Here is an 8,292-nt window from a genome sequence, read left to right as displayed (position 1 = left end):
AAAAAAGTCGGGTTAGGTGAGGTTGAGGTTATGGAAGGTGTTGCAAATTTGCGAATGTATTATAACGGTGAGATTATACCAAACACACACGAAGGAGTGACTTTTGTTTGTGAATGTCCGTTTTCATTTGCTATTCCATATACCATGAGTTTTGTAGAATTGCAAAATGGTCTTTGTGAGAACATACAAAGTCACATTTTGAAAAGGGTGAGCAACATTTTGTACAGAAATCCTGTATAAGTATTTGGTGGGCTGATACAGTTTCAACTAATGTCCATCACTGATGACGCATGCATGCAGAGGATGTTCTATATTTATCAACAAACCCGATTTCACATGCCGATGATAGAGTTGTACGTTGAGTTTGAACATCATACGGGGATGGATGTGGTTGGCGAAGATGTCAACGTTGATGAACTCGGGGATATAGATTGGGAAGAAGATAACAATGACAGTAAAGAGGAGTTTGAAGCCAACTATGAAGTCGATGACGGGGACTTGGCATTTGGCAAGCAATCCGGCGGTACAAAATGAGGCGCATGCGATTGTAAGTCAGCACCCCTTTGACGTTCCGTCTTTTATGCGGACTCTGGATCTCGAAGCCATGCATGCCCTGAAATTTCCTGAGTATGCGAATATCAATATGTTATCTTATGGTTATTAATTAAAGTTACCACTACCATTAATTTTATTTGCCTTGTTCGACTGACGGTGGTTCGCATGTCGTATGTGAAGGCAACGTTGCGGCAGAAGATGATGAGTTTAGTGTCGAAATGGAATTTAGTTCTAGAGAGTCGGTGATATCTGCAATCAGAAGCTACACTATCTCTAGAGGAGTTGATTACACTGTTTATGAGTCTGAGCCGTAGACATTTTATGTGAAATGAAAGGGTTATAGTGTAGGGTGCGATTGGCTTATCCGAGTTAGTTTGATTTGAAAGAAGGAATGTTGGGAGATCAGGAGATACAATGGCAAACACACGTATACCATGGGCACGATTTCACAAGGTCACGCCAAGTTTGACTCAGACACAATTGTAGATGCCATTAGGCTGTTGGTTGAAGCAGACCCGTTGATAAAGGTGAAGTCTATTATTACAGAAGTTCAGTCCAGGTTCAACTACACTGTAAGTTATCACAAGGCTTGGTTGGTGATGAGCGAATAATTTATACACTTTTTGGCATTGTTTTTAGTATGTTTTTAGTAGAATCTAGTTACTTTTAGGGATGTTTTTATTAGTTTTTATGTTAAATTCACATTTCTGGACTTTACTATGAATTTGTGTGTTTTTCTGTGATTTCAGGTATTTTCTGGCTGAAATTGAGGGACTTGAGCAAAAATCAAATTCAGAGGTTGAAGAAGGACTGCTGATGCTGTTGGATTCTGACCTCTCTGCACTCAAAGTGGATTTTCTGGAGCTACAGAACTCAAAATGGCACGCTTCCAATTTCGTTGGAAAATAGACATCTAGGGCTTTCCAGCAATATATAATAGTCCATATTTTGAACGAGTTTAGACGATGTAAAAGGGCGTTGAACGCCAGTTCTACACTGCTGTCTGGAGTTAAACGCCAGAAACAAGTCATAAACCAGAGTTGAACGCCAGAAATACGTTACAACCTGGCGTTCAACTCCAGAAAGAGCCTCTGCACGTGTAACATTCAAGCTCAGCCCAAGCACACACCAAGTGGGCCCCGGAAGTGGATTTATGCATCAATTACTTACTTCTGTAAACCCTAGTAACTAGTTTAGTATAAATAGGACTTTTTACTATTGTATTAGAGATTATCCTGGATTGTATTTCTGATCCTGTGATCACGTTTAGGGGGCTGACCATTCGGCCATGCCTGGACCTTTCACTTATGTATTTTCAACGGTAGAGTTTCTACACTCCATAGATTAAGGTGTGGAGCTCTGCTGTTCCTCATGATTTAATGCAAAGTACTACTATTTTTTTATTCAATTCAACTTATTCCGCTTCTAAGATATTCATTCGCACTTCAACATGAATGTGATGAACGTGACAATCATCATCATTCCCTATGAACGCGTGCCTGACAACCACTTCTGTTCTACCTTCGATTGAATGATTATCTCTTGGATCTCTTAATCAGAATCTTTGTGGTATAAGCTAGATTGATGGTGGCATTCATGAGAATCCAGAAAGTCTAAACCTTGTCTGTGGTATTCTGAGTAGGATTCTGGGATTGAATGACTGTGACGAACTTCAAACTCGCGAGTGCTGGGCGTAGTGACAGACGCAAAAGGAGGGTGAATCCTATTCCAGTATGATCGAGAACCTCAGATGATTAGCCGTGCTGTGACAGAGCATTTGGACCATTTTCACAAGAGGATAGGATGCAGCCATTGGCAAGGGTGACGCCTCCAGACGATTAGCCATGCAGTGACAGCGCATCGGACCATTTTCCAGAGAGGATCAAAAGTATCCATTGACAACGGTGATGTCCTTACATAAAGCCAGCCATAGAAAGGAGTAAGACTGATTGGATGAAGACAGCAGAAAAGCAGAGATTTAGAGGGACGAAAGCATCTCCATGCATTTATCTGAAATTCTCACCAAGGATTTACATAAGTATTTCTATCCCTATTTTATTATTAATATTCGAAAACTCCATAACCATTCTATATCCGCCTGACTGAGATTTACAAGATGACCATAGCTTGCTTCATACCAACAATCTCCGTGGGATCGACCCTTACTCGCGTAAGGTTTATTACTTGGACGACCCAGTGCACTTGCTGGTTAGTTGTGCGAAGTTGTGATAAAAAGTTGAGATTACAATTGAGCGTACCATGTTGATGGCGCCATTGATGATCACAATTTCGTGCACCAAGTTTTTGGCGCCGTTGCCGGGGATTGTTCGAGTTTGGACAACTGACGGTTCATCTTGTTGCTTAGATTGGGTAATTTTCTTCTTATTTTCAAAAAAAAAATTTTTGTATTTCTTGTTTGAGTCTTGAGTCAGATTTAAGGTTTGGTGTCAATTGCATGATCATCTTGCATTTTTCGAAAAATTCATGCATTCATAGTGTTCTTCATGATCTTCAAGTTGTTCTTGGTAAGTCTTCTTGTTTGATCTTGATGTTTTCTTGTTTTGCATCTTTTCTTGTTTTTCATGTGCATTTTTGCATCCATAGAGTCTAAACATGAAAGATTTCTAAGTTTGGTATCTTGCATGTTTTCTTTGCATATAAAAATTTTTCAAAAATAAGTCTTGATGTTCATCTTGACATTCAAAGTGTTCTTGGTGTTCATCTTGACATTCATAGCATTCTTGCATGCATTCATTGTTTTGATCCAAAAATTTTCATGCATTGCATCATTTTCATGTTTCTCTCTCTCATCATTAAAAATTCAAAAATCAAAAAAATATCTTTCCCTTTTTCTCTCTCAAAATTTCGAAAATTAGATTTGACTTTTTCAAAAATTTTTTTTAAAAAAATCTAGTTGTTTCTCATGTGTCAAATCAAATTTTCAATTTAAAAATCTTATCTTTTTCAAAAATCAAATCTTTTTCATTTTTCTTAGTTATTTTCGAAAATTTTAAAAATATTTTTCAAAAATCTTTTTCTTATTTTTATATCAAAATTTCGAAAATAACAATAACAATTAATGTTTTGATTCAAAAATTTCAAGTTTGTTACTTGCTTGTTAAGAAAGATTCAAACTTTAAGTTCTAGAATCATATCTCATGATTTCTTGTGAATCAAGTCATTAATTGTGATTTTCAAAATCAAACCTTTTTCAAAACTAATTTCAATCATATCTTTTCAAAAATATCTTCTTATCATATCTTTTTCAAAAACTTGATTTCAAAATATCTTTTCTAACTTCCTAACTCCTTATCTTTTCAAAATTTGTTTCAACTAACTAACTAACTTTTTGTTTGTTTCTTATCTTTTTCAAAACTACCTAACTAACTCTCTCTCTCTCTAATTTTCGAAAATATCTTCCCTCTTTTTCAAAATTTCTTTTTTTATTGACTAATTATTTTATTTTTTATTTTAATTTTCGAAAAATTACTAACCTTTTTCAAAAAAACTATTTTCGAAAATCACTAACTCTTTTTCAAAAATAATTTTCGAAAATCCTTCTCCCTCATCTCCTTCTAATTATTTATTCATCTACTAACACTTCTCTTCATCTCACATCACTGCTCCTATCCTTACCCTTGTATTTGGATTCTTCATTCTTCTTCACCCCTATTCCTTTTCTTCTTCTACTAACAATAAGGAATCTCTTTACTTTGACATAGAGGATTCTTCTTCTTTTCTTATTTTCTTCTCTTTCTTATGAGCAGGAACAAGGAAAAAGGCATTCTTGTTGAAGCTGATCCAGAACCTGAAAGGACTCTGAAGAGGAAACTAAGAGAAGTTAAATTACAACAATTCAGAGAAAACCTTATTGAAAATTTCGAACAAGTAAAGGAGATGGCAGCCGAACCCAACAACAATAATGTAAGGAGAATGCTTGGTGACTTTACTGCACCTAATTCCAATTTACATGGAAGAAGCATCTCCATTCCTGCCATTGGAGCAAACAACTTTGAGCTGAAACCTCAATTAGTTTCTCTGATGCAGCAGAACTGCAAGTTTCATGGACTTCCATCTGAAGATCCTTTTCAGTTCTTAACTGAATTCTTGCAGATATGTGATACTGTTAAGACTAATGGAGTAGATCCTGAAGTCTACAGGCTCATGCTTTTCCCTTTTGCTGTAAGAGACAGAGCTAGAGTGTGGTTGGACTCTCAACCCAGAGATAGCCTGAACTCTTGGGACAAGTTGGTCACGGCTTTCTTAGCCAAGTTCTTTCCACCTCAAAAGCTGAGCAAGCTTAGAGTGGATGTTCAAACCTTCAGACAGAAAGAAGGTGAATCCCTCTATGAAGCTTGGGAAAGATACAAGCAACTGACCAAAAAGTGTCCTTCTGACATGCTTTCAGAATGGACCATCCTGGATATATTCTATGATGGTCTATCTGAATTGGCTAAGATGTCATTGGATACTTCTGCAGGTGGATCCATTCACCTAAAGAAAATGCCTGCAGAAGCTCAAGAGCTCATTGACATGGTTGCTAATAACCAGTTCATGTACACTTCTGAGAGGAATCCTGTGAGTAATGGGACGCCTATGAAGAAGGGAGTTCTTGAAATTGATACTATGAATGCCATATTGGCTCAGAACAAAATATTGACTCAGCAAGTCAATATGATTTCTCAGAGTCTGAATGGAATGCATCCAACAGTACTCAAGAGGCATCTTCTGAAGAAGAAGCTTATGATCCTGAAAACCCTGCAATAGCAGAGGTAAATTATATGGGTGAACCTTATGGAAACACCTATAACCCATCATGGAGAAATCATCTAAATTTCTCATGGAAGGATCAAAAGCCTCAACAAGGCTTTAATAATGGTGGAAGAAATAGGTTTAACAATAGTAAACCTTTTCCATCATCCACTCAGCAACAGACAGAGAACTCTGAACAAAATACCTCTAATTTAGCAAACTTAGTCTCTGATCTATCTAAGGCCACTGTGAGTTTCATGAATGAAACAAGGTCATCCATTAGAAATTTGGAGGCACAAGTGGGCCAGCTGAGTAAAAGGATCACTGAAATCCCTCCTAGTACTCTCCCAAGCAATACAGAAGAAAATCCAAAAGGAGAGTGCAAGGCCATTGAATTAATCACCATGGCCGAACCTGTGAAGGAAGGAGAGGACGTGAATCCCAAGGAGGAAGACCTCCTAGGACGTCCAGTGATCAATAAGGAGCTTCCCTTTGAGGAACCAAAGGAATCTGAAACTCATCTAGAGACCATAGAGATTCCATTAAACCTCCTTATGTCATTCATGAGCTCTGATGAGTATTCCTCTTCTGAAGAGAATGAGGATGTTACTGAAGAGCAATCTGCCAAGTTTCTTGGTGCAATCATGAAGCTGCATGCCAAATTATTTGGTATTGAGACTTGGGAAGATGAACCTCCCTTATTCACCAATGAACTAAGTGATCTGGATCAACTGAGATTGCCTCAGAAGAAACAGGATCCTGGAAAGTTCTTAATACCTTGTACCATAGGCACCATGACCTTTGAGAAGGCTCTGTGTGACCTTGGATCAGGGATAAACCTCATGCCCCTCTCTGTAATAGAGAAACTGGGAATCTATGGGGTGCAAGCCACTAAAATCTCATTAGAGATGGCAGACAATTCAAGAAAATAGGCTTATGGACAAGTAGAGGACGTGTTAGTAAAGGTTGAAGGCCTTTACATCCCTGCTGATTTCATAGTCCTAGATACTGGGAAGGATGAGGATGAATTCATCATCCTTGGAAGACCCTTCCTAGCCACAGCAAGAGCTGTGATTGATGTGGACAGAGGAGAATTGATCCTTCAATTAAATGAGGACAACCTTGTGTTTAAAACTCAAGGATATCTCTCTGTACCAATAGAGAGGAAGCACAGCAAGCTTCTCTCATTGCAGAGTCAACCAGAGCCCCCACAGTCAAACTCTAAGTTTGGTGTTGGGAGGCCACAACCAAACTCTAAGTTTGGTGTTGAACTCCCATATCCAAACTCTAAGTTTGGTGTTGGAGAGTCTCAACAATGCTCTGAACATCTGTGAGGCTCCATGAGAGCCCACTGTCAAGCTATTGACATTAAAGAAGCGCTTGTTGGAAGGCAACCCAATTTTTATTTATCTAATTCTATTTTTCTTGTTCTTTCATGTTTTATTAGGTTTATGATCATGTGGAGTCACAAAATAAATATAAAAATTGAAAACGGAATCAAAAATAGCAGAAGAAAAATCACACCCTGGAGGAAGACCTTACTGGCGTTTAAACGCCAGTAAGAAGCATCTGGCTGGCGTTCAACGCCAGAACAGAGCATGGTTCTGGCGCTGAACGCCCAAAATGGGCAGCATCTGGGCGTTTGAACGCCAGAATTGCACCCTGGAGAAGAGCTGGCGCTGAACGCCCAGAACAAGCATAGTTCTGGCGTTCAACGCCAGAAATGGGCAACAAATGGGCGTTCAACGCCCAGAACAAGCACCAATCTGCTGCTGAACGCCCAGAGTTGTGTGCAAGGGCATTTTGCATGCCTAATTTGGTGCAAGGTTGTAATTCCTTTAACACCTCAGGATCTGTGGACCCCACAGGATCCCCACCTACCTCCACTCACTTCTTCTCACCCCTCTTTCACACAATCCCATAAACACTCTTCCCCAAAACTCTTCACCAATCACCTCAATCTCTCTTCCCTATAACCACTTCACCACTCACATCCATCCACTCTTCCCCATAAACCTACCTCATAAACTCCACCTACCTTCAAAATTCAAAATCAATTTCCCACCCAACCCACCCTAAATGGCCAAACCTAACCCCCCTCCCTTCCCTATATAAAGCCCTCCATTCTTCCTCATTTTCACACAACACAACCCTCTCTTCTCTTCTTGGCCGAATACATCTCTCCCCCTCTTCTCCATATTTCTTCTTCTTCTTCATCCATTCTTTCTTTTCTTGCTCGAGGGTGAGCAAAATTCTAAGTTTGGTGTGGTAAAAGCATAAGCTTTTTGTTTTTCCATTACCATTGATGGCACCTAAGACCGGAGAATCCTCTAGAAAAGGGAAAGGTAAAAGCTTCCACCTCCGAGTCATGGGAGATGGAAAGATTCATCTCCAAAGCTCATCAAGACCACTTCTATGATGTTGTGGCCAAGAAGAAAGTGATCCCTGAGGTCCCTTTCAAACTCAAGAAGAATGAGTATCCGGAGATCCGACATGAAATCCAAAGAAGAGGTTGGGAAGTTCTAACAAAACCCATCCAACAAGTCGGCATCCTAATGGTTCAAGAGTTCTATGCCAATGCATGGATCACTAGGAACCATGATCAAAGTAAGAACCCGGACCCAAAGAATTATCTCACCATGGTTCAGGGGAAATACTTAGATTTTAGCCCAGAAAATGTGAGGTTGGCGTTTAACTTGCCTATGATGCAAGGAGATGCACGCCCCTACACTAGAAGGGTCAACTTTAATCAAAGGTTGGACCAAGTCCTCATGGACATATGTGTGGAAGGAGCTCAATGGAAGATTGACTCCAAAGGCAAGCCGGTTCAACTAAGAAGACTGGACCTCAAGCCTGTGGCTAGAGGATGGTTAGAGTTCATACAACGCTCCATCATCCCCACTAGCAACCGATCCGAAGTTACTGTGGATTGGGCCATCATGATTCATAGCATCATGATTGGAGAGGAAGTAGAAGTTCATGAAG

At 39.4% G+C, this 8,292-nt stretch overlaps 1 non-coding gene across 1 annotated transcript; it reads right to left on the bottom strand.

Annotated features, from left to right (window-relative positions):
* Positions 1–4,851: 4,851 nt before the first annotated feature.
* LOC112761566 (small nucleolar RNA R71) lies at positions 4,852–4,959 on the bottom strand. The gene has a single exon (XR_003181955.1). It is a non-coding gene; the product is annotated as a small nucleolar RNA R71 (small nucleolar RNA).
* Positions 4,960–8,292: the final 3,333 nt, after the last annotated feature.

This window comes from Arachis hypogaea, chromosome 16 (assembly GCF_003086295.3).
Source record: "Arachis hypogaea cultivar Tifrunner chromosome 16, arahy.Tifrunner.gnm2.J5K5, whole genome shotgun sequence".
Classification (NCBI taxonomy): Eukaryota; Viridiplantae; Streptophyta; class Magnoliopsida; order Fabales; family Fabaceae; genus Arachis; species Arachis hypogaea.
Note: the sequence above shows the minus strand (reverse complement) of the source record. Positions and strands in the feature narration are given on the sequence as shown.